At 40.2% G+C, this 27975-nt stretch overlaps 2 protein-coding genes and 1 non-coding gene across 3 annotated transcripts in view; 1 reads left to right on the top strand and 2 right to left on the bottom strand.

Annotated features, from left to right (window-relative positions):
• Positions 1 to 15217, bottom strand: part of LOC136414629 (uncharacterized) — a 250284-nt gene extending 235067 nt beyond the window's left edge. Inside the window, exon 1 of the mRNA XM_066398780.1 lies at positions 15212 to 15217. The gene's annotated coding sequence lies outside the window, so the exon portion shown is untranslated. The remainder of the gene's footprint in view (positions 1 to 15211) is intronic.
• sky (GTPase-activating protein skywalker) overlaps positions 1 to 27975 on the bottom strand; it is a 201400-nt gene that overhangs the window by 35133 nt on the left and 138292 nt on the right. The window lies entirely within an intron of this gene.
• On the top strand, positions 20203 to 20274 carry TRNAQ-UUG (transfer RNA glutamine (anticodon UUG)). The gene has a single exon. It is a non-coding gene; the product is annotated as a tRNA-Gln (tRNA).

Here is a 27975-nt window from a genome sequence, read left to right as displayed (position 1 = left end):
ATTTGGTCTTGTAATAGCTTTACCAACCACTGGGTCAAAAAAGTTCTCATCTTTAAATAGTTCTTTTTGAGTGCGCAAGAGCTATTTAATAGAATACTGCTTAAAACAGATGTCTTTGAATCGCGCCTGCCCATGTGGCTTTCCAATCAACAAACAGTTACAAATTAATATATTGTTTTATGGTCCAAAAACTTAATTACTTTATAATATGGTGCAGTCCAAAACGGTGTCAGGCATCATGATTTATGGCGTGAGACGCTCTGATTTCAATTTGAGTGGTGATGCTCTTCAAGCCACTAACAGGCGATTGTTTTTTCTTGGTGGGAATTCTGGCAACGTCGAAAAAGTGATGAACTCGTTAATCGATTCGGCAGTATTCCGAGGAAAAGCCCGAAGAATTATTAATCATCCTCCTTTACACCATGTTCATTAAAAATTAACTAGATGTTGCACCACAATTTATCATGCCAGCCCTGCGATCAACACATCAATTACTTAGACTGGCCCGTGACTATTTCATTTTTGCATGAAATGGAGGATCAATTTGTATTGATTTTTATTTAGGCATCTTGACCTATGCCTTAGAAGGACTAGTCGCGGCCTTAGCGCCGAAACTCCTAGATCTCATGTGAAAGCATTAGAAACCCCATTTGTCCTCAGGATTCTTCGAATTTGCACCTGAGTATTTCTACCCAAAAATCTTGCCCAATATTTCTGTTAATCCAATCTTCGCTCTTGCAACATACGTCGAAGATCTATAACGTCGTTGGATTTTTATCTGACCATTAATTGCCGCTGAAAAAAATATAAATTAACTAGAAACCGTCTAACATCTTGTAAGATATTTGAGAATTTGTGGATATATTAGCGAAAGCTCCGTTAGCGGCCCGGAACCAGCGGCCCGCACCAACGCCTCAGATTCGGCCTGTTCTAAGTCCATCCTGCGCAGCAAGCGAAGATGCTGAGGCTCCGTTAACACCACCGGTGCCATAAAAATTGATTGCCGCCGTTGGTGCAAGCCGCGCAAATCTCGCTCGGTATGGTGTTACAAGACATAAAACACAGAGACGCGTCGTAGAAGAGAGAATTTAAATAATGGCCCAGTCGAATATCAACATTTCGTTAAAACCGAAAAAGGTCAAGGACCAAACCCTTTCGATCACCTGCCACCATAAATCAAAGTGCTTTTCACGCATGCCCGAAGTACCAGCGTAACCCAATACATATTTGAGGACGTAAAAAAACTGGAAGCAACAGGTGTAAGGGAGATATCAAATGCGATACGCAAACAGAACCGTCAGTTAGACAGGCAATAAAAGCAGGTGAAGATCCTGTTGCAGCTGAAAATTTTGTTAAAGCGAAGAACAGAAGAGCTTGCCGGCGAATCGATGGGTAAATATGTGTGTTTGAACTGGCAATTAGGAGTTTCCTCAGTTACGTCATAACTTCTTTTACTGCCGTCCCAACAATTACACATCCAAACGTTTTAATAACCAAAGGTGCTCGCCTACTGAAATCGTTAATAACACAAGGAAAAGACAACAGAGTAGGATGGGACTCTCCTCTTTAACACTGCCAGCGTGTTGTTACGGTGACTCAACCGTGCATTTTTTCCTGTTAAGAAAATACCACTTTAATTACCCTACAATAAATAATAAATTAAGTCGGTGCATAATTAACACACCATCACTATCATTGGTTTTCGCATGTGTTTGCTCCTAGAAGGCAGACTTATGGCTCAAATCAATCACATCTAGACGCATTAAGAGTCAATTAACAAGGCGCAAACGCATCGGCAATGTTAATGTAAAATATGCACAAATCTTTATCAATATTCACTTCGGACATGTCGTCGATCTTGCACCGACAATTTCGCATTTAAATTTTAATTGGCCTTCCGAAACATTTTATAAATTATTAATGGTACTGTTCAGTCAGGATAGGAAGGTGCTTCTAATGGAGATTAATGTTGCGAAAACGCTCGGAAGGAAATATAGAAGAAGCAGAAAAAGCCACGCGAAAGAAGATTTTGATGCGGAGAAGTACATTCCGCAACTAGTGCCGAAAATGGCGCTTTTCGATTGGACAAGAGATTTCCGCACGCAGTAGTTTTCCTAGGACTGCGGAGCCTGCAAGAGATTTCTGCTCGATTCCATCCAGCTTCCAATTTGTGAAAAGTCGGGCAAAATGTCGGTTATAGTGATGAAGAGATGCGGCAACATTCAGTATTGTTGAACGTATAAAAATATGCCTCAGCAAAAAATGTAAAACAGTGTGATCTCCTTCATCGAATATATTACGTAGCCTTAGAAAGAAGCAATAATAATTAACGTGTGAAAAATACACTTTTCACACTCCTACGAGAGAGCAGAACACGCACACGAGAGCACAGGATCTGCTACCGCTGACCGTTTGCGCGATCTTCGATTTTCAAGTTAGTTCAGGTATGTGTTTGATGAAGCTCGGTTTGTAGATTACGGAACCGATTCTAACACGCATAAGCGATCCGTAAGAAAGTTGCAACTCTTTGCGTTAGGTCGCCTTAAATTTAGTTCAGGTTACGCAAATCTACCAAACAGGCTTCATCTTCAAGGCGACAGTAGATCTTTTTCTAATTTTAACACACAAATTGACAGTTTTCGTAAGCGAAACCGATGTCTAAAGGGGTTTCATTTCACCATTTCATTATGTTATGTAATGGAAGCAGGTGCCGTCAAGTCACAACTCAGTCCAATCTGACCAGCAGCAGCAATGGTTTAGAGATACAGGACGCAGGCTGAATATGTCTAAATTTATGCCAATTTTTTTGTGATTTCTGCATCCTCCAGTAAAATTTGAAAAAATTATGTGTGAAACTCGTGACGAAATGTTATTTTATGTGTCTCGTGTGATATTGCCGAACCTCGCCTCGCTCGTCCCGTAGAATCTCCCTCGTTGCAGAACGAGTGAAGCTGTTATCTAAATAGGTACTGAGATGAAATTTCGAAATTTTGCATCTTTCAAATTTCAAGAACAAGCGAAAATTTTTGGTGTTATACTTTACTGGTGATAATCATGGGGGCTTGGAGAGGGGCGGCACCATCTATCGTTGCTCCATCTCTTCATTTTCCTTCATGTTAATTTTTCTTGCACGGAACCTTGCAACCGCATTTACATATTCATTTGTCTTCTATCACCTTTGCAAGTAGGAGTTCTTTCCGGCAGTAGCAGTTTTTCTCAAGGATATGCGTAGATCTTCCACAAAATGCAGCAAATTATCTAAAGTGTTTTTATTCTTTGTTGCCTCTTTTAGTCTTGTAGAACTGTGCCTTTACAACTCTCCCTTTCTTCGAAGCTGCAGATGACTCACAAGGTGATCATTAGAGAAAATCTCAAGTAGACGTTGAAATATCAGCAGCACGTCTTGGGCAAGTTAATCTCCTATCTGTTGTCAGTCAGATGTTTCATGGTAAGTAGCAAATGGCTTAATCCACGCCCTACGTTTACAGTTCACCGCCTACTACAATATTTTTTTAACGATGTCGAGGGAGATCAGTAAAAGAGGTTTTCTGTCTATGTGCCGGTTGAAGTCTCTAGGACATCAATAAGGCAGCAAAGCAGAAAACCTTTTTTGTCCCTCCATATCTCTAAGAAATCGATGTAGAAACGACCCAATTATGGCTATTAAAGCTGCCGGGAAAAATCTGCAGGGCGGCAAAAAACTGGGAAAAAGCTAAAATTTTTCTTTAATAATTCAATCTGAGCAAATCCCAGAAATACATCAGAAGATTTGCTCCTGATGACACTTTTTGATGAAACTGACGTTTATTCTTTTTTATATTTGTCAAAGATTTGATATTACGATCAATTTTTTAAAAGATAAGGTAGGGCGTGTTATGTCTTCAATGAAAGAGCTTTCACTTCTGAATAGGTCTGTAAAATTTCAGTAAATTCGGTCAAGTGTAACACACACATGGCGGCCTGTCAAGCTTAAATTTCGACAGGTATTAGTGTCAACGTTTGACAGGTATCAGTTTCAACGTTTGACGGGTGTCAGTGTCAAAGTTTGACATTCTGTATAGCTCCTCGGCTTATAAGATCGAAAAATTCTCCTTTTAGATTCTTGAGGGAAACTGAAAACGTGCAAGTCAGTCAAGGCACGACACGACGATACATTTCGCATGTGAAAATCTCAGTTTTTCAACGCCTCTTTTCAAGATAAATCTTTCGCTTCTTTCAATAAGTCGGGATTCGGTTGGCACGGCAGTAAATTAACAAAACCGACAGAAATATCATATTATGAGACTAAATAATCGATTTTAACAGGTCTATTGGCTTACGCAGTAACCGATCACCCCTGGGAAAAGCCACAAAATCAGGCAGGTAGACAGGCAGTCACCAAAATCCGGATATTTATGGAGGTTATTTAGAAGGATGCCAAACAACTGTGATATTTGCTGTTGGACTCCCTGTCGATAAATACCGTAAATAAACAAACGTTTTTACGATTAGGAGGCAGATGTGAAATAGAAACGACAATAATTAAAGCAAACAAAAGGTAATTGGATTGCTACGTCAATTCTTGCATGTTATTCCGAAACTATTATTCTTACGAATTTTGCTGCGGTCTATACCTGGTCTGAAGTTTATGGGTTATTGGGCCAAAACATCGTTACGGAACCGTATAAAGAAGAAGAATTATCTCCCTCCGACGTCCCGCAGAGCTAATTCCGAAACTCACATATGTCTTGTTCACGAAACCAAAACTCGAGAGAGTTCACTAAATATTAGCTTTGCGCAAGATAAATGGGTTTATCTTGCGCTTAAAAATTGCTTCTTGTCTAATTAATCTTTTTTTATTCCTTTTGACTGGACCGTGATTGATGGTTGACCATTTATTTATCTATACCCGATCCTGATTGGGCCGTTTATCAGATTCAATTTTAGGCTGGACTAGGCTAGAGAAAATATGCAAAAAAGTTTTAATTAAAACCTCTGAAATGCCGATGTTAATACAACGTCAACATTCACTTAAAAAACCATAAAATCTGTGAAAAATTGTCGCTAACAGTTATGAGAAATTTTCGTCTGTCATTTACATTTCGTATGGCCTTGCGGGTTTTTTAGAATTTAAATTTCAAATTTCACATTATCATGCAGAAATCGTCATTTAAATAACCCACATCTAAAAAGAATTCGAGCTATTTTTTACGATTTATACATTTTAGAGTAAAAAACAGTTATTAAATGTTTTTGCTGAGGCTGAGTCGCTGCAACAAACATTTTTTGATACAGTTTTTCCGTTATGAAACTAGTTAGGGCCTGGAAATAACCGGACCTCGCACAATGTCGCGAGATACACGCACAAAAAGGGTCCTGTACGTTATTTTTTCCGAGTCCAGCATCCGAAGCCTCATCTCTTATAGGGGGTCACAATGGGGCTAATCAGGTTTCTATGAAAAACTAGACCGGTCAACAGACGCCGTTTTTACATCCCTCGTAACGGTCAAACCCAGAATCCCGCATGGACCAAATTCCGCTAGGAGGGCAAAAAGTTCGTTTCGGGGTCAAGTGACACGAATTTCTTCGGTTTTTATTCCTGTTTTGCACACAACTCATTGAAATCTCACACTAAACGCTTTCGCTTTTATAGGCGTAATGTATGCCGGCACACGTCCTACGGTCTTTTTGCATTAAGTGAAGAAAACCTTATAAATATCAATAGAATTTTTAAGTGAGGTCTTTTGTGCGAATGTTACTCGGTGGCAAACGGTGCCGTATACCTGCATGGACGTCTAAATTATTCAGCCCTTTAACAACGCCTCTGTGTCGGTGGAAAAAATGACTTCATAACCCGGCAACAGGGCCATTAATAACGAAGATAAGGCCTTGTTCACTGTTCGGATCCGCGCCTCCATAACTCCACGGCAACATGGTCTTGCTCCAGACAGAGGCTCTACGTGTATTTGTTCGATCCTTGTTCGCTCCAGGAATCGTCATAAATCGCGTCCCGTCTCTTGCAGACTACAGGGTGTTCATCCAAATTTATGCCCGTTGTAAACCCTGACATATGGGAAATCATTATTATAGCCTGTTTAGGTTTTCTTCATTTGGCCGCAACTGCCTGCATGGGTACGACGATTTTTATTCGTGTGAAGGCAAGGAAAGATCGCCTCTTATCTATTTTTTTAAGGCAGGAAAGTTATAGATACGGGACTGATAGCTCCTCAAATTGCCTCAAGACTATGCCTACGCCACTGACTTTTTTAAATAAATACCTCAATGCGTAGGTTTCTACGGTAACTAAAAAGAGCGACACCCGGGAATGCAAGTTGAGGGAACTTAATTTTGACACCCCCTCAAGATCTCAAAATACTTATAAAACCGATCTCGCGTATCGGAAACTAAAAGAAACGTGGCAACCTCCCTTTTCCAGGCTTTCAGAACGCATCCAAGACATTAAGTTTCCTTTCATCTTTGAAGGCGATTGGTTTGCAGATTCCCGGGACGTCGAAGATCCAAATTTAAATAGGGGTCAATGTCAACAATGATCAATGTTTTTTAATAGTTTTCCGGGTGATTTGAATGCGTTATGAGTCAGGCAATTTGCGGACATTTTTTACCGATGTAAACGAGGTCAGTCCCCTTCAATGAAGTTCCGGGCGTTTTCTCCGATGTAAACTGGGTAATTTTTCAACGATTTTCGCCAATTAGCAACATTTCCTTCGGGCCTTTTGGCCAATGTAAATGAAGTAATTTTAATTCATTTTTCAGGCGTAAATTGACGTCTTTGAGGGGCCAATAACTCCCTCCCTAGGGGTGTTATTTGATAGATGGACAGATTTTTTGGAACGCTGTTTTTGCACAATCGCGAGATGTTTTTCTTTCTCAATTTAGAGGTAACGGGACCATGCCTCCTCTTATCTCATACTTATTTTTCCACTTCGCATAAATTTATTTTAAAAAATTTTCTTGCATAATTTGCGGTTTTCGACGGATTTAATAGCCCAATTTCTGTTTTGAGAGATATCAGCGCGGTCAGGTGTTCTGTCTTGTTTTTGTGTTTCCTTTCCGACTTTTCAGCGCTAATTGGCTCAAAATGGTCTCGGCATAGCGGTTTCTAATAATTGAGACATCAATAATAATTCAGATATTCCGAGTGTGGCAAGAAATCAGGATGTGAGGAAGGAAGTTGCGTACAGTCTCATTTTGCTGCCGTTTAAGTCCGTAGAAACGGCTTAAAGCCCAAACAGGAAATCTCCGTTGACTAAGAAGTGGCTAAAAAGTAGCTCAGTTAATTATTCCGTATTCATTTTAATCAATTTGTTCGTTTCCTTAAACCTGAAAGTCATTTCCTCCAGGGTTTTTTCCTCCTTGATTGGGCAAAAACGCCCCAGGTGAATTTCCACTATCAACAGGCAGGTTTACGCTGACGGAAGTCTTATGGAGGATGGCTGCCGCGTAAATAATGACACCGAAAAGCCATAAAATCGAAATCAGATAAGGTTTATTAGAAAAAAACGGATCCTCGTTTCTCACGGTCAATCGGTCAGATAAAACAGTAATTATTATCGAAGATTTCTCTGAATGTTGTAATTTTAGCCAAACACGTCAATAAATTGTGCACGTGTTCCGAGCTGTTATTTTTTTCCAATGGTGGATTGTTCAATATCCGAAGGTGACGGCGACAATCAGCCGATTATCAACATAGTAATGGCCACGTTTTATTGTAAGTAAATGCCACTTTTCGGTTACCGACCAATCATTTTCCCGGAAATTAGCGGCGACCAATATGGCCGACGGCGACGACGTTTCGTTGTTTATGGCTTGACGTCTGTTTAAATAAAAGCGTCGAACATGCCTCGGAACGGAAGCACTGACGTTCAAGTTTCTTACGTCTGTGACTTCCTGTCCTCCGACAATGGCCGCATACTAATCGATCTCAGGTTCATTATCCATAAACCGAGTGCGGTTTATCGGCCGATTTCTTCAGCCCAAAAACATCCTTTCTGCCTCACACCAACGTACCATCCATTTCCCCTCTCGTGCTCCGGCAAATGAGCGATTGCTCCCATCGGGCCTCCTCACCGGCTCCCACATCGAACCCTCCCTCGGAGGTTCGCTCTTCGAGCAGCTCCACCGGCGAGCTTCGGCTGCAAAAAGCGCCTTAGCTGCCCCCAATAGAGAAGATTAACGTTATTTTTAGGAGAGCCGGTGATGGGTGTTTAATAATAATATAATCGGTGTGGCACAGGCCTTAAGCTCGCACCTAATTACCGATGTAAATGTATTTTAATTTTATTCGAGAAAATCTATAAAATCTCGACTCGTTATTTGTTGAGCCGATAGCTGTTAGAAGGTGAGCAACGCCATAAATTTGGTCGCCTGGGAAACATCAATGGAACGAGCAATTTTGGCAATAAAAAGCGGCTTTGGGTGCCATATTGACCAAGATATTTATGATGCATTAAGCTTAAGTGACCGAAACTGGTTGGTTACATCACCGCAATAGAAACTCTTCTCGCATGGAACCAATCGCTTCCTTGTTTCGTCCTAAGACTTCGCGTAACCGTGTTTTTTTCGGGTGAAAGAGCTGTTGCACCACAGATTTTACGCGACACATGGCTGTCAAGGGTTCAGGCCCGTCTTAGGTCGCCATCGTTGCTCCTCAAATAGAGGAGGCGCTGGGATTTTGAGAAAGATCGGGGCGTTTTTGAGATATCGAGGGTGCCAGGGCGGAGCAGCTTTCGAAACGTGCCATTCACTGCAATCTGGGGCAATATCGGCCTCAACAAACCCACAAGAGTCTCAGGAGACTTGAGAGTCCGGTTTGAACATTGGAACTCCGGAGAAACGCGCATGTGCGAGAATTCGCAATAACGGAGTTTTGAAGAAATTTCGACATTGCCAATGCTTCCTGTAGTCCTCAATATCGCATTGAAAGAAAACAGTTCGAAGCTGCATAACTAAAGAAATAGTGGCCAACGGCTTGGGCTGCTTTTGAAGGGTCTAGAAAACGCCTCGAGAAATTTGCACCAAAATGCCTCAGTATCTCGACAACTGAAAGAGCTATAACCACCGACTCTGCGCAAAATTTTAGATCCCGCCGTGACGATTGATTTAACTGTCCCGAAAGGGCCTCACTTCAAAATCTAATCATTTTTTACAGAACAACAATTCACTTTAGCTTATCGTTAACTAGCCGCCGGTAACGAGTTCGTTAGAAGAGGACCATTATAGGACCAGAAGATTCGGAAGATCATTTATCAAATTTACATGGCGTTCTGCGTGAACAACGGTCTTTAATGAATGGTTTTTTCGTCAAACATGAGCGGATAATCGGCAACTTCACGGCTGTCAATTGCCGATTAGGCAGCTGGAGCTCCGACATACGTGTTTATTACATATCGCACACCCCATGATGCACTATGGGAAAATGCCCAGTTTAACATAATTTATAATTCAAAAATCCTATAATTTATTTACCCCATAAGCGCACAGGTCCTGTGGGAAGCTTTAGATGATGCAGGTGAATTAGGAACTTGTCACATTGTATCGGGGATGCACATGCACCATCAATGTTATGCAAAATTATGGGCATTCGAAATGAGGTTTAAGTCGTGCGAGAGGTGATTTTGGAAATATCGCCCATAAAAAGGGTGAATCGTGAGAATTCGGGATAAATCTAACGGTCAACATAGACGAAATAAGTGGCATTTGTTCCTACCGGTGTCTCGTTCAAAAGAAACACCGCCGGCTGCCCACCTAGTCGAGATAAGAAGAAACCGAGGGATGCTGGACAATGGCCCCGATAGAAAAATGACCGTTGCTCGGGTCACTTTCTTATAGATAAAACCTGTCCCGAGATGGGCCAAAGGTTAGAAAAAAGACGTTTTTTGATTGTGATCTTGCAACGGATAGAGGAACTGGAAACATTTGGTGGACGGAGGTTATTTTCTTATAGCTGAATAAGCAGAACACAAAAATGTTTCAAACTAAATTTCAATAAAAAACCTTTCCGAGCATGTAAAAGCAATTTTAACGCTGAAGTATCTACATTCGGGCCAAAACGACAAGAATTTCTCGTCTGCCTCATTCCCTGTCTTTCTCTATTCTTAATGTTTGAAATTATATTATTGTTTTTTGCTAGTTCGGTTTAGGCCCCAGAAGTAGTTGCTCTTCCTCTCTCCGACGCCTTACGCGGGGCTCTCTGATGAGTGCGAACGAACACGAAACCTATAACGGCTTGGGCTGGGAGTCAATTTCCACTGTAATATGCAAATGTCTCTCCCAAGAAGTTTTCGCGAAAACTATATAGTGTAATGCCGGTAGGGAGTGTTATGTTTTGGAGTAGTTGATTTTCTGCTTCTCGAAATATGAACTCCTTTGCGAATGTGTAAGAGATTTAGTAGTTAATAAGTTTGACTATTATGGCAGTAATGACAAACAAACTGACAGAGACATCTTTGGGATGAAATACTATAGAATGAGATTGCTACTACCACCGCCATTAGATGGCCAAAACCCTTTTTTGAACTGGGTACCTCCCCAGGCTTGAAAAGGAAAAGCAAAGCGAAAAGATAGGTAGCAGTATATTCATTTGCTTGTCTTTCGATATTTTATTAATAAAAAAACATTTAGTAATTGGAGAATGTTTAATAGTTTATCAGCGTGGACCCCTAAGAGAGATAGCTACCGTAACTCTCAAATTTTAAATTGCAACACCTATCATGTGATACCTTATTTTAAAGGTCTTTGTAAACTGCGCATAAAAACTAGTTTCGATAAAAAAATTTCAATTTTTGAAAAATTACGGTATTTTTAATACAGAAATATCATATTTAAAAATATTCATAAAAACAGTTCAAAATGTTCCCTGTTTTCTTCTAAACAAAAAAAAAATGTCAGAACTCAACTTCTCTCACTTTTTCAGGAGTAATGGATTGACATATTTCGGTAATTCTAAGCTGAAAATCTTGCAAACGACTGACTTATGTAGTAGACTACTTAATGTAGACTCAAAGAAAATCGAGAAATGTTAAATCTTGTGATTGCAGTGGCCACACAATTTTTCCCCTGTAATCAATCCATCTTCCTAGATAATTGGTTTTGTTTGTAGAGCATAATGCGGTGGGGCACCATCCAATCAAAGATGTAAAAGATTTTCATTTAATTGTAGCTCGTTATCGATAGAGTTGGGGTACCTACCCCTCTTATAAGTACACGTAGAAACTTGCAACTCTAATTAAACTGATTCCTTCTCCTTTCTGCCGAAACGGTTTTTCAATGTTCTAAAAAATTTCAATTTTCGGAGCTATAAGCAATCCAAAGTTTTGAAATTGACACACTGTATGCTTACCTTGAAGACCCAATTATATCCGCGTAGCAAATGGGGCCCCTCTATAGTGGTGCGGAACATTTGATATTGTCTCGCGTGTCTACGTAGTTTTTTTGCGAAATTTGCATTCTAGGACTGTACGGTGCGTTATTCTTGCAGGCTTGAGTTAACCTTTGGATTTCTGAATAAAAAACGATGGTCCACTCAAGAGTACGTGTGACGGGTTAGTGCATTTCCAAACAAAAGCGAGCCAGGCTGTTTGTTTAACTTTTAATTATTCACAAAAATGTACATGGCAAATATTGGTTCAAGGTTTTCAATTGTTTTACACTTTGGCTCCGTGTTTAATTTACAAAAGAGTGAGACCAGTAAGTTCTGTTAAGCAAATACCATTAAAAATTTTGTGGGACATAAAAATATTTATTACGTTCTCGATGAGGTTTTTACTTGTACTTTTCGTGGGCTCGGACTATTGGTTTTCGTGTTTAGCGAGAGATACTTCCACGTACTGTCCGCGATGGTATATACCCTCGGGTAAACAGATTTTTTAATGCACCATCAAATCTGATAGCCGGGTTGGGATAATTTTTTGGCTCACCCGCGGGTGATCAGTTGATGCAGGTATATTTAAAGCTTCAAGCTGTCAGAAGGCGAAATGTCTTCTGCCACGGTGCTTCGACGCGGCCCAAAGAAAGCGCGTCTTACACGAAAAGTCATTTTACTGCACAAATGTGATGTCCACACGGGGGAATCCTCGTATCGGAAATTTATATCACCCATAAAACACCAAGAGAGATTCATAAAGTGTTTGGCTTCGTTAGATACGGCGGACGCAAATTGCCAAAAATGCCCCAGAGTGGCCATAAAAATACTCGAGAGGCCACGAACAGTTAGGCAACCAGTTTCTCCACTTGGCGGCCTTGATCTTTATCTCAGGAAACTCAAAAACCATATTTTTCTTTCGAACGAAAAGCTGCAATAATCACTATTATTAACCGCGATACAAAGTTGCAACAATAATAGCAATTGTTTATACGCCGGGTAATTGAAGGCATGTGGGTTGTGTAACGACGCATACGACGTCCACTTAAATAATATAAAATATTTTACGAAGAAAACTTGCCTGGCTCGAAGTGCGAATCAAGGTCGTATGGGTTTAACTATCGATTATTTTCTAGGTCAACAGGAATAGTCGACAATTAACTGCGTTTTACACAAGCACAAAGGACCAGAGGTGATGGCCCCCCGGTTCTTTGTCGCACTCGGAACAATACACCCAACATACACCGATTTACCTGCCCGAGAGTAAAAGATGTTAGATATCAGATATCCGCCCAGCAGCTTGTTTACCGATCCCAACAATGGGATTACCATTAAGTATTAAAATTCAAATTATTGCCATTGTCACCTCGTTTACGTTCCTTTGGTGGTCTTTGAGTTACTAAAGCTGCTTAAGTTGCTTCCATTCTCGAACTTCACGTTGATATATGTCGGTCTCCCAAAAACACGTGAAGATGCAAGGAATCCCCTTCAATTTCTGGAAAGAGGTTCCGGCCCTGGAGCAGTCGAGAACATGCTCTTGGGCCCACCTTCTCCAACGGGTTATCTTGAGATCTCAAGCCTGTGTCGAGAACACGAAAGATGAATTTCTAGACAAAGCCCGGTTGTCCTTCAAGAGCACCACTGAATCGGTTAGGATCTCATTGTGCACGTGTCAATAGCTCTTACAAAATAAATCTCCAATAGATCAGGGATGGCCATTGTTCAAATCCCAGAGAGAGCTTTCCCTCTCCTCAGCCTGGCCATGTACACCCTCTTCTAGAATTTTGATAAGACAATTTCCTTCCCAGGACTTTTTCCCTGAGAGCGCTTCGTCCCTACGAAGTTACAGCCGTCTTCTTCATCCAGGACTGGCAAATTCAAAAGGAAGCTTCTTATGTGGGCTCTCAGCAGCTCGAGAAATACAGCCGAATAAGCCCTTGTAACGTTTCTGTCTCTCGCCACGGAATCGTCACGGAAAATCCTCTGATCTGAAGCTCCAGATTCTAGAATCGAAGGAAGCATGGAGTGACCTGGGAATTGCGTCAAAAGGACGTTGCGAACTGATATGCAATGCCGCGAGACTTGCGACGTTGCTTTGACGTGATTTCCGGGAAACTCTCTTGTCTCCAGATTCAAGAGGACGCAGTTGGGGAAATTTTTTTTCAGGATAATTCCTATTTTGGGATGCAAGCTCGGATCGATGTAACATTCCGCTGCCCCCCAAAGGATCCGAGCTTTAAATTTTTCTGGTAAAACACGTTTCTAATGACAAACGATCCCGTCAAAACGTCCAGAAGGGAGAAACCAGCTTGGCAAAGAAGGTCTTGATCACTTTATTTATGTTTTTACCTTTGTGCTGACGCGCATTCAATTGCAAATTAAGTGTCCCCGCATTGGCGCACGTGTCCCCGGGCACAATGCGAAATTGAGAGGATGCGGTGTCTGATCCGTCTACGAGCCCAAATAAAAAAAATATCCACCGAAATATATGTCACACCTGAGGGCGAATTCGTCGTGACACAATTAAGGGGTTGAGCTTCTTAGACACGCCAAAAGAATTTGAACGTATAGATGAAATAAAGCATCCCGGGGAACGTTGTAGAGTGTCAACGGCAAATAGATATGTCACATGCCTGCTGCTAGAGATAAGTAATATAAGCGTTATGTGCAGACAGGAGTGGTCACCATTATTGATGGTCGAATTATCCGGTATATTACTAGGTATGCTAATTGCGCCTGGCTTTGTCTGCGCTACAGGAATTTCGCAAAAAAAACATTCATAAGTACACTTCGCCGTATCAACAAAATATTATGAGCGCTAACTCGTTCCGTATAGTGATCCATAGTGATTCAATTAATTATGCTAATCGCCTAGTGACGTAGCTTTTGCATTAGTGAAGGTTTTTTTGTACTCGATTAGCGAGCGCAATGTCGCGGCACGAGGATTGAAATCGTACTAAAAAAAGCTGGTTCGAGTGACAAGCAAATTAACTCGTCAACAACACATAATAACTCTCATTAATCTGGTTCCTCCCACAATCCTGTCTTTTGGGTAAATAAGGTCAGATTCAGATCAGAACGGGTTGGGGCGCACCATCTGCGCTGCGAAGAATGAGCAGCCGGCTCATCTTAGTCTCAGAAACCACTCAGACGCCCTATTGAGGATTCGCTGATTTAAGCCTTTAGTGCCCAAATCTGTGTGTAGCAACAGAAAACAGATTTGCATCATTATTTGTTTCACTTATTATACAGTGTGTCCCAGGGTAGATACAACGAGAGGACAAATGGACCGAAAATTTTTGAATGACGTTTGGGGGTTGAGCCCTGCTAGTTGTAAAACTATAGTATAAAAAAATTATTTGATTTCGTGTTATACAGGGTGTTTTATAATCGAATTTATAAAAATCGTCACAAACGAAGTGTCTTCATTTTTAAAGATACGGAAAAATTCGACTAAAAAAAGTTGTTTAGAATGCAATCTTACGTCTCATTCAAAGGAATTCAGACGAAGGATCGAGAGAAGTGCGGATATGGGTGGTGGTTACATCGAATAAATCATTATTACAAAATGGTAAACCTATTGTTAATTGGTTTGTTTATAAATCTGATGTGTTTAATTTTATATTTATTATTTGTTATGTTTACGCGGTGTTTATTGTATAATTCAAAATAAAATGTCTTTTTTCGAAAAATGCTTTTATACCTAAAATTTAGTACGGAAATGTAAGGTTGCATCTAAACAACTTTTTTTATTCGAATTTTTTCGTATTTTGAAATACAAGAACACTTTATTCGTGACGATTTTTAGAAATTTGTTTATAAAACACCCCCTATAACACGGAATCAACTAAGTTTTTGTATACCACAGTTTGACAGCAAGCTGGACTCAACCTCCAAGCGTCATTCAAAAATTCAAAAATTTTTGGTCCATTTATCCTCTTATTACGTCTATCGTGGGACTCACTGTATAGTATTGCAAAAAAAACACATTTTACATGGTGTGATTTGAAGAAAAGTGTAATTATAAGTACCGTTCGGAATTAAAAAAGTTTATTCTGAAAATTTAAAAGAAAAAAAATGCATATCTTTTACGAAAAATTAAATATCTCAAAACAGAATTCTTACAACAAAAAAAATATTATAATATAAAATATATAAATAAATTAAGGTTTACAACTAACCCGAATTTTACACACGTAATACAGTGCACACAGCACAACTTTTGCACTAATAATAATGACAAATGGAATTATGCGTTCACGCATGCGCACCAATTCCAGCGATATGTGTTCCCTGCAAGTACTGACATACAAGTGCGGTCGAAATACACTCAAATTACAGGACAATGGTTGAAAATAACGGCAAGATTTTTAAGTACCGTCGGGCACTAAAGGGTCAACTTATCGCTACATTATACAGAGGACAGCCCTATTCCTTATTTACAGGAAACGTGGATTGGGGTAATGGAAAGAACTGTTTGGACCGGAATTGCGGTGTTGCCGAAATGGCCTTGCTTGGCTGCTGGAACCACGTGGGGCGGTTACCCTATGACCCGAATGGGAATTTGCCTAAATCGTACGTAAATTAAATCCGAAACACGTTTGTTGATGTTTCATTTGACGTTAGTTTCCATGGCAACCGTAAAACAACATTAGCTCGCTAGGTAAACAATGAGTCATAGGAGTGTCATTACTGACATGTCATTCAATTGTCTTAGAAAAAAGGCGGCAAAACGTACATCCACACACCGAATAAGAACATCTTCTGCAACTAGTATTAAAAAAGACTAATTACTAAGCCGTAAGGTCTAAACACCAGCGCTTTAAAGGAAAGCCACTTTACACGTTGGATTTCGTTATAGTGTGAAAACTTTTATTATTTTGTAAACATGTCTTGGTGTTCAAAGCATTACACTGATCATTCAAGAGCTTTTATTAACGAGCAATAACCGATCTCAACTCCAGCCACCTGACTTGTCACTGAGCTTCTAAATGACCAGTTACACACAATGTGTTATAATATGTATATGAGATATGCCATAAGTTGGAATTATGACGAAATGCAACCGGTTGAGAACACCGATTTATGGTTGACAAACGAATTTGCGTGGGCCTTAGACCAATCTGGGTCATATGAGCCGTTAATTTGACCATACTGTTGGCGTAAATGAGTTTTTCAACTGATTTTTCTGCCCGCGTTCGCTCCAAGGCTTCTGACTGTATCAGGAGCACCACCGAGGCCCAGGTGGATGAGCTGACGAGTGTTTATTTTCCGTTTTCGTTTGCTTTATTTTCGGATTCTACGTACTTGTTGTCCCTGTTAATTTTCACACTTAAAGTTGTTTGAAGTGCCACACTGCCTGTGTAAACAGCATCCTGCATCCGTCAGTTAAAATTTGTTCAAACAGTTAAAGGCAGATACAGGCTGAGAACGGTCAACATAAACAATTAGGTAAGTGGCCAATTTTGACCACAGGCTAGAAAGTTTTGACCTTTGGCTATTTATTCCAGGAGCGCCCTGAAAGTTTCCCTGTTGCAATTAGATGACAATCTTAAGCCCACGTCTCTTCGTCTTCATTTAACCCGCCGATAAATCTTCGGGGAGAGATAAAATCGTGCCTCATGCAAAGTTTCTAATGTTTATTCATAAAAGCTGAAACAAGTGTCGGACACGGCTGCCATACGTGTACAACAACACAGCTAATTTCTGTTGGAAAATGTAAATCCGCCCAAAGCACTTTCACTCTTACAGTATTCCCCCTTGATTTATTGACTCGCTTTCAGCCAAGAGGAAATTTGACCACCCAGTACATATTTGCTAACGACTATTGCTAGGCATATAAAAATCTTCTGCTACCTTGGCCAGGAGACCTTGAGCACTCCCAAAGCTCGGACACGTCGTCGGTCGGTTCTGTTTACTTCCATCGAAGAAAAACGCGTTTCTCCACAACTATGTGTTTATTTGAAACGATGATAGTAATCTCGTAGGCAGTGACGTCACGGCCCAAGTTGAAACCCAAGGCAAAGAGGCAATAACATCAAAACAGGGCCATCTATCAAGAAGTGACACGTCTACTCCAACACCAATTAAGAGCCACTGAATGGTCCGAGTAAATGAAACCGATAAAACCCATCGATAAATCTCATTGGCAAGTGGATTCATTCAGTAGTTGGGCCCGCTGTAAACTGCCATAAAAAGGGCGTTAAATGCAAATTTAACAACTGAAATAACGAAATTTGAATACCCAAAACATACGGGTCATTCAGATTCAATTGGGGACATTTGGAAAAGTGTTATGTCTTAATCAGGCAGATGGCCCCGATCCCATCAATGTAAGAACTAAAGGTACTCCTCGGTCAGGTGCCGCGAACATATCTGCATGATAATAATAAAAGAGCATCGATTACTCTGTTATGGTGGCAATAATTTGTCACTGCAGGGTGCAGCTTGCAGCAGTAGCCCACAGTAGTCCAATTTGTCGCTCAAAACTGGCCTATGAGGGCAGGAACTTTGCATCACCAAGCACCTTGTCGAACATACTATTAAATCCCACTTTATCTTTGCTTTTGTGCACTTCTGGCCAAATGAGCGGACCTTATATTCAGTAAGTCGCTGCGAAGCCCTGACACTGATTAACCGATTAAACGCGAGATGGAGCAAGACTCATTAATATACTGATACAAGGATACTAGTCAAATACCTAATGCAGAGAAACGCTATTTCACGAGGAGGAGCTGTTATGTTTTGAATGTTCCTGTGTACTGAGGCAAGAGTTGGGGCATTCAGTTCATCTGCTGCCGCAATTTGGCCAAGTTCTCACCTGTTATTAGTCATTTGATCGTTTTAGTTTGTGGAGCCTCGCACAAGGCGCATTTTCTTCTTTTGTGGGAGGGTTTTAGCAACTTATACTCCACACCATTTTAAGCCAAAATACCTATATAGATTTTGCCAAAGCGCCACGTATTTTCCTGTTTCGCCTCAACAGTTTTTGAGACATTTATTTCAAAATTTTGGCGATAAATGACGATCTCCTTTAGATTTAAACCACTAAGTCATGATTTCTTACTACTTTATCGTCATGGGGCCGCATTCCCTTTAGTCTTTCCCGAGTCCGAGCATACGAAAAACGTCTTCCTGAACATCAACAGTCACACGTGACGGTTCCCTGGGCGTTCACAAGCGAACGCCTCCGCTTCACGATGGGTTCACACAAAGGTTAAGCCTCATTGAACCTACAAACTGTGTGAGAAATGGAGCGGTAGCATCACCATGGCGGTGTCACAGGGTGTTTGTTTGAACTTGATCAATCTAGGGTGTCGTGTAATGTAAGAAATCTTTGCAGCTGGCGCTGCCACCAGTTATTTTTCGATTCTAATGCAATTCGGTCATAAAATTAATATGCATAGATATGGGTATATTGCTGCAGGACATCGTTATGTAGGCGGTTTTAAAACTATACCGATGTCATGTCCAAATTTATTCAAAAGGCTAATAAAGTGTCCAAACGTCAGAGTTTAAAATGCAGTGTAGGGGGAGGCGTACAAATTTGGGCGAACAATTTTGGGAGTTTAAGGGTAAACCGAAACAACTATAAAACCACTCGCGTTTCCCCTATTAAATAAAATGCAAACAGGGAAACGTTTTTTACTATTTCCGTGTCCAATTTATATTTTAAAAAGCCATCAAAAATATTTAGGACTGAGCCGCACAAAAAATGGGAAGTCATAAAACACGGGCCCCGAATGGCCGATAAACGTAAGTGTCATACTGGATAATGGACGAATTTACATTGGGCCTTTGTTGACATTGTTTCGCGTTTTATTGCCACCATTTTAGTTTAATTAAAAACAAATCCCGTTGCGTCCTGACTATATCATCATCCTCCCTTGATAAGACGCAACAACCTCAAACACTCGTAAAAACCGTAAAACAACTCTCACCCTGTCAAGCGTGGGAAAGTTTGCTTCACCCTCGGACACCGGTCATCTTGTCACTTCTGTTTCCTTAATCTCTCGCTTATTATCTTTTTGCGAAGGGACCGTTTATCGCTTATTATATTAGTTTGTTGATCTCCTTCAACAAGTTGGAATCGTCATGTTCGCGTGGAGGGGACAGAGGAGACCATTGATTTCTCAACTCCGCTATTACCATACAATACGCAAAAGGCAAGTCATCATCAGTCGGGTTGGTGCGTATGGGCAGCGAATTGGGTGGATCTCAGCCCAGTCGACCACCGCGTTGTCAAATTCTATTTAATGGGGTTCGACACACCTTTTCCCCGACTGTTGGGTGATAAATTAAAAATCAGATAAACCCACATTTGCTTTTCTGCCTGCCTACGCGGGCCGCACTGTGCCTCGAGTGACGGCGATTTTCGTTATTTGAAGCTTTGGAAAATTTATTTTTGGTTAAAATAGTATCTGCTGTAGTATGCATTGCCGCCCAAATGCTCTGTTAATTGCAGCTCGGAAGTTTACCGAGCAAGCTGTAGAATCCGGCTGCAGAATTCGAAAATATCGGACGGGCGAGCCGAAGAGTCGGCCAACTGTATCTCAGAAATAGAAGAAAATGTCATATAGAGCTTCAATCTTATACGACCTCTTATGTGAGTTCCTAAATTCAAAGAATTGGGAAGAATAGTAGGTGTTCTCAAATTTTTGAAGTTAATTTATCCGGTGATGCACCATATATAAACATCCTATACCTTATCATCCTACTGAATGCATATTAATTTATCTGAAATCACATAAATTAAAATCGTTTAAACTATTTAATGAGAATAATCTCGAGTTGCTAGTAATAACCTGTTGAATATAATAGTCTATAGAGCAAAGCCACTAAGCGGTTCCATGGTGTAATGGTTAGCACTCTGGACTTTGAATCCAGCGATCCGAGTTCAAATCTCGGTGGAACCTAATTTTTTTAATTTTCCTTTCCTCTACCGAATTATTGCGCTTTGCATCCTGATTTCCTTTATATCAAACTTATGATTTTTACGTAAAATTTATGTAAATATTTATTTGATTTTTTAAATTTCTCTTTTTCCCGTTACACACCATGCACAGCTAACGCTAAAAATGTCTACATTCGACGTAAATTCCACGTAAAACAGATGTTTCATTCGATGTTTTTCTTGCGATTTTTCTACGAGCGAATGATTTTTGAAGAAGCCCATATCCATTATAATAACAAGGTGGTACTTCGAATCCCTTATAGCTGATCGCTCGCATACTTAATCTTCTTCAAAACTGACGAGAGGCTCGTGTCGTCGAATACTAACGATTCGAACCAGGAAACGAGTACCATAAACCTTCACACAATTTACATTCGTGGGCAATAAAAGGCGATTTTACAAACGAAATCCGAAGCGATGGCTCAGTTGGACAGTTTCTAATCACCAAAGCAGGAGACGTCGTCGGCTGGACGACCTTCGAGTGCACTCGGTACTCGCACGTGAGTCGTTTGATATGCACGGGGGGCCCCTATCCCCGCAATGTCACCGAATAATACGTGATGGATGGACACTCCTTACATACATACATACTTTGATTGACCTGTTCGGAATATTTGTTGCGAGTGAAGGGTATTTCAGTGGCGGACAATAATTAATCCCCGGCCGAAAAAACCCTTCTCGGACGGTTTCCGAGAATCCGACTCACTCGGAGTACCATCCCGATCGCGTAATCGCACACAATAAGTGCGATGGAGAGGCGACACATGACAGCACGTACCGGCAAGCCCGTAATAAAACTAAACACATAAAAATTCTTTCGATAATCAATTACGTTTTTTGGCCACACTCGGATCGAGAATTTTATAATCGACCTGAGACTGTTAAAACTGAAACGGGGCACTGGACAGTCCGTTTTTGCCCCCCGAGGATGAGAGCGTTTGACAATGCTCGGTGACACCAGATCGGCTAAGTACTGTCCGGAATTTTGTTAAGCTTGTGTCCAGCCTTTTTAACGGTGGCACCGATCGACGGAACTTGGTGTTCTGCACACTATAAAACACATCTTCGCAAAACTGACTTGATTAGAGATGCTTCACGTCTATCGGTAAATTAAAATTTCCAGAGGTACTTCTGCTACGCCAATGAAAATGTATGGGGTAATGGGTTTAGGTGTGCTTTTCAGCTAGGGAAATTTTGGGTTTTAGTGAATATAAAGTCAGAGGTGTATCAGGCTGAATTCTCGACTTCTCGGTTCCAGTCAAAAATCAGAGGCGTGCACTACTTACCGCTTCTTCAAATATGGAATGTGGTTTTTCTCTCTTAAAAACGTTGCATATTAGCAAGAAAGGGGAAAATGGCGAAGCCCGAAAAAATGCGTCTTATGCAGCTCTTGCAACATCACACTGGTTCCCATCGTCGCCATTAAGTAACAGTATTTCCTTTACGAAGTAGGCAACAACAAAGGCGCCTTATAAATATCGCGCTTTCTAAATTTTGACAGAATTTAATTTCTTCTATTGCGGTTCTGTATGGCCAGTATGTTCCAACGAAAGTCCATAAATTCGGTTTTAGTGACGTTTTAATGTATCGCCGATCAATAAAAACACGGAGAACTTTTAGTCCTGTGCGCCTACACTGCTCAACTATCCGAGCAATTGTCAGTTTAGGTGTTTTAAAAAATTTATCTAGCAATCGTGAATTTGCGCGTCTAAAATTAAGAAATTTTGGAACTATTCAAAGTGAATTTCGATGGGAAATGGGGCAAACTGTGGCGTTACACGAGGTGGAAGGACAATTCAATTTAACGCCAGTGTATAATGTTATGGTCTCGTATTCGGAACTGTTGTGAAACGAGGTTTAGATAAAAATTAGGAAGAATGCGATTATTTATAGGCATGTTCTTAATGGGAGAAGATTCCACCGGTTCGGACCATTCGGAATGTCAGGTTTCTAATTAAAAGTATTGGGAAAGGAGCTTGTCCGAATAAAATATACAGCATAGGAAAAAGCTGACCTCTTTGGTCCTACTTTCGGGTTGGGCGAGCATTAAAATGCATCGAAATAATTTTGAAAATAGATCGAATACGCGCCTGATAAAAACTGCGCTGGAACACCCAAAGATAATTAGAGGCACGCTTATGTAAAACTATGCAAATAATAGGCAATATAATTCCGCAAATGATTAGCGTTAAAAAGGATGCATCTCTTAAAATTATGGTAATGCCCCCTCGGTCTGCGGTGGCCTTTCTTATTTAAATACGACACGCTAAGTGGCCAGTTTATTGTAATTCTTATTCCGATATAATTAATTTAAATATGCGCTGGACGTGACAGGTACAGAATCGTCAGCCAGATTAAACATTCGAGAAATTCATCTTCTCTTCAATTTTGTAGTCAAAATTATTTCGCATTCCTTCGGGTTTGAAAGCGCGATTTTATGGCAAAGTCGCCGATGATGGAAGGCGGTTGTGCGCCCAAAGGCGACGACAAATCGCTTTTTTGCCCTCACCACTAACAGAAGTTTTTCCAAACATTTTTAATTAATGTTTTACGAGAGGTACTAAAATTGTAATAATATGCGATGATGATGATTTAAATGCAAATAAATCAGCGGAAAGGAAAAACACATTCTTGGACTATTATTTCTAAGTCCTTTAATCATGACCGAAGTAATATAACTAACAGGAAGCAAAAAGAGAAAAAAGGTTCTAGTAAAGTGGCAGAATTTAGACGCTATGGTAAAGCACTAAAGGAACTGTTTAAAAATTTGTTTCTTAGAGCAACTGTGTATATGTACAGTGCCGGCCTTATGGGGGCGAGACTGAGCGACGGCTTTTCGTGGGGGTAGGGAGGCGGTGATTAAAAATTTCGCCTAGGGCGCCGGACTCGCTAAGGCCCCCTCTGCATATGGGCGCGTGGGATAAAGATCTTGTATAGTACAAATAGCGTAACTTTTTATTCACGTCACAGACTTCATATCAGCACCAAAACCACATCTTTTCAAAATTAATATGTTGCAGAAATTTGCCAGGTATTGATGGAACGTTATCAGTATATTAATTCCAAAATATTAAAATTCAATTTACCTCTCTAACTGAATTCAATGGTAATAAGGGTCCATTATTTTCCAATTCTCTTTCAGAATAGTTGATAAGGGACGCTATAAGCTGCTTACATCGACTGTTTAAGAACTTGGGCATTATACCAACGATAAAATAATAAACAACCAGGAGCACTATTTTAGTTCTCAAAAGAACAGATTTTTTCCGCAAAATTTGATGAACAAAGAAGACGAGGGTTTAAAACAACAAAAGTCAACGAAAATTGACACTTTCAGAATGTCAGCTGTCAGGTCAACCGGGAGACGTCAACAAATTAAGCGGCAATCATGCAACAAAACAGTATTATTTAGACATTCAAATATTTCTTTACCCTTTTTTAGCATGTTAAATTTATATGACTTTCCATTTTACGTAAGGTGACACTTAATCTTTACATTTTATGACGTGAATAAAATCTTACGTGATCTGTACTATATTCACAAGAGTTCTAGTGACCGCAGGACCACACCTTCCGGACCTGGGAGCCTTAAAAACTGGCAAAAGGAAACTAAAAAGTGAAAATCCTGGATAGCTCATTTGGAGTCATGGAGTCTGGGAAATGCAGCTGAATTATTAATAAATTTGAAAATTGAAATGTTACGGAAAAAATTTTTTTCATTTCATTTCAAAATTAAGCGTGCTACGCCCCTGGTTTCTAATAGCGTGAACTGCCAATTTTTCTAAATGCGACAGTGGTGCCAGCGTTTCTGGGACACCCTGTGCAGAGCGACTCAATCCTTCGCTGCAAAACGATCATCCTTTCTTTGGATAGTCTTCACGAAATTAATACCTCGACCGAGTGTACTTTGACTACGTGCACAATAATTGTCTTCAGCATCGACACCTCGTCTAAGCCGGTATGCCCACGCGTTCTGTCCATATGAACTACATAGTTGGAGCGTTTTAGCGTTGAAACCCGAAAAGGTGTCGAATTCACCTAATCGTGATCGGAACCCCTTGAAGATACAAGCCGCTAGCAAGGAATCCTCCTCATTAAGCTCACTATCAGGTTACTATTAGAGGCGATTAGATCGACGAGAAATGGTCAGTGGACCATAATCTTGGAATGTAAAGAGGATATGGATGTCGCCTTGGTATCGGGTCAATGGACTGTCCATTTGGGAGAATTTCCTTTGAAACAGGACTTATAGGTAAAGACAGTTGCGTAACGAACAGGTTATTAATTGCGCTGGTGCTTGTGATTTTTTCCGTCTGCCTCCCATTTTAGTCTGTTGTTGCATTTGAGTTGATTAAGCCGTTTTTTAGTCTAAGCCTTTGATTTGAACGCTAATCACTAATTAAACGGCACAAAGATATTTCCCTTAATTAATATTAAATTGTCAGCTTATATGTTGATTTATATGGCTCTGGTACACTGAAACGGATTTTTTCCACGCTAAGGTTTCCTAGTTGTTAGTTATGGGTGTTGAACGCACGTAACGTGTCTTTCTTCTAAAACATGCAGTGGAAGTATGCACATATGACTTTTCTTCCGAATCTAATAGCTAACGATGAACGCGACCTATATTAATTCTTTACGTTGCTCAACCGCAAGAAGAAGTGTCGCATCTTCCTCCATGGTCATCTTGGCCCATGACGGTTGCGTCACATCGGCGGTCGGCTCGTATTTTATTTCAGTTTATCGACGCACTTGTCGCTTAACTAAATTCTGATTTCCATAAAAGTCTCGTAAAAAAGGCGAATTAATATGGCCGATAATGAAGAAATACTATTTTATTTCGGTAAATTAACTGTTTTATTTTATCTCGTACGTTCTCGAATTCCACGCGGAATCCACAGAGTAGCGGCATCGAAGATACATACAGTGGCGGCCATAGACTTAAGAACGGCATGTAAAAAAAATAGAAAATATAATTCCTTGGAAGTAAACTTTAAAAAATCATAGCAATTTTATTAACGACTTTTATTAGATCCTATGAGAATTCAATAAACCAAATTTTAAGAAAATTTCAATAATCGAAACTCATAAAAAACACTTTTAAATAAAAAAGGTAAACAGACTCGTCGGACTTACAATTAAGACGTATTTAAACAAACATCGTTATGAAAAAACAAACAAAACCTGAAATAACTAGTAACGAGTCGGTTAGCTTTATTCTTCTCCACTTCCAAACAACGATTTGGCATAGGCTTAATTAGTGCCTGACAATGTTTTTTAGAAATAAAGTACCACACTTGCTTAACAGTGCCGAATAAATCTGGAATATTTTTGGCGTTTTGTTGTCTCAAAGCTTTCTTTACATCTTTCCACAAATTTTTAATCGAATTCATATCTGGACTACAGGAAGGCCATCTTAAGAGAAACACAGAATTTTGATCAAAGCGAGCACGAACACTAGTTGCCGTTTTGCGTGATAGGTTTTGTATAGTTCTAGGTTCCTTAAGATGCTTAGTCGCATGAAAAACCATTGTTTTAAAGCATTTTAATCTTGTTACAATATTTTTATACGATATCTCAGAAGACTTCAAATTAATAATTAATTTTCTAAGTTGTGATGTGCAACTTTTTGATTTTCTCGTTATTTTCTACATTTAATTAATTCTCAAAATCTAAATCTCATAAAAACTCCCACAAATTATCACCAATTGATATACTAAACCAACAAATCAGTAGTGTTATTAATTTAATATCCGCTGTCCACCAGTACTTGAAATGCACTGATCGATTTGGTATTTTCATGAGACATGGGAATTCCCTAATTTCTTATAAAACAGAAACTTCGGGATTCCCACAAATACCTTAAGAACGTAGATTCTTACAATGTTGCCACATTTTCTCAATATAACATTCCAATTTCAGTAAAATAAGTAGGTGTTCTCAATTCTATGGCCGCCATTGTGTATTCATCATAGAAAGTCCGGTCAGCCTTAACACTTTGATCTATTTGGATCAAGGTTCAATGTTGGTAAGGCCCGAAGAGGCCAGACGCTCATTTTGAGAATCCATGAAGCAAGGCTATAATAGACATTTTACGGCCAAAATCGATTTGTTCAGTGCCGAAGGGAGAGGTTCAGTATTTTTGAAAATTCACAAAAGAACAACGCCTCTGTGTTGACGCTCGTGCCTAGTTGAGTTTCTATATCATGCAATATTAAATATGGATTTTACCACCAAAATCGAGTTAATCAGTAACGCATCAAGAGGTCAACAAATGGCCAAAAGTCGCGATCCCCTGAAATGACGCAAAAGTCATTTTAACGAAGGTAGGTGCCCTTTGAGCGAAATCCCTGAGTTTTTGATATTTATTTCTTAACACATTACATTGAGTAGATATTTTGCGCTCGAAATCGAGCAATTCTACATCTAATAGCACATTCTTCTACGGGTCCACTCTAGCATCCTGGTAAACCGTGCAAGATTGGTGGCTCCGTCCAATCTTGCATGGTAGAAGCCCAGGTGTGCTGAAGATAGCTGTGCTGGTCATACCCTCATTCCTTGTCATAGACGAGCTATTTTGGAGGAATTAAAAGAGAAATCATCAGTAGAGACATCGGAATTCATTTTATTGATTAGCAATAATTTTTTATCGCCTTCTTGCGGTTATTAACAATACCCGTCCGACTGGCTACTGACGGTCCGCAATTATTGTTATTTCACCGGTATTTTTATAAGGCGCAATTACACACAACTGCACCGGGTGATTCAACGAATCGCCTTGAAAGAAAAATCCACACGATAAATACACTTTCTGTCCACCGACGCACCTTCTCGATTATTTATCGTAGTTTTTCTGTAGGCACGTTGTAGGTATAAGGATTTCATTGTGCTTGGATAATATCTATTTTAATTTACACGTTTGCGATGACCGGACTGAAAGAACAAATACCGACTGTTGGGAAAAAAAACGTTGAGACTGAAAAAGCCTCTCTCCCAGCAACCGTTTTTTGCCGCCTCACTTACCCGCATGCAAACACCGTGATTGATTATGCAAAATCTCCGAAGACAACTGTGAGAATCGATCTACCCGAACCTATTTGGATCATCTGCCTTCCAACCCTATCTCCCATGATGCAGATTCCGAGGCCATATTAAAATTTATCCCACGAACATCATTCTGAAATTTATGCAATTACGGTGGCCCATCTGGGGGCGCCCTTCCGAACCCTTTGGTAAGCTCCGCAGAACTTACCTGGCCCACCAGCTCTAATCTACATTTCCCCGTACGGGTATTTGACCCTTCAGTATTCAAATACCTTTGAAAAGAAATCAAATATGTTTAATAGCCTATCTGCGATTAAGGAAAATACCTGTACAACCTTTTCACAGGTAAAGAGTTGCTCATCACATCAGACGGAAGGGCGCTCGGCTTCCGCAAAGGGTCGCGCAAGGGGTTCAATCGGTGTGCCTTACACTTAATATGCAAGCAGGTACCTCAGAGAAGTTCGCATCTATACATTAGAACAGGTAGGGAAAAACTATTTGGCTCCCCCTGGATTTCGGGTGTCCTCTAGGCAAGTGTGCGATTTTGCATACACGAGGGTAGTAAAACCGAGGTACCTGGCCGATTTTATTAAACGATCCTGACCTTTTTGGGGGATGA

Source organism: Euwallacea similis, chromosome 18 (assembly GCF_039881205.1).
Source record: "Euwallacea similis isolate ESF13 chromosome 18, ESF131.1, whole genome shotgun sequence".
Lineage (NCBI taxonomy): Eukaryota > Metazoa > Arthropoda > Insecta > Coleoptera > Curculionidae > Euwallacea > Euwallacea similis.
This window is presented reverse-complemented; position numbering and strand designations above follow the sequence as displayed.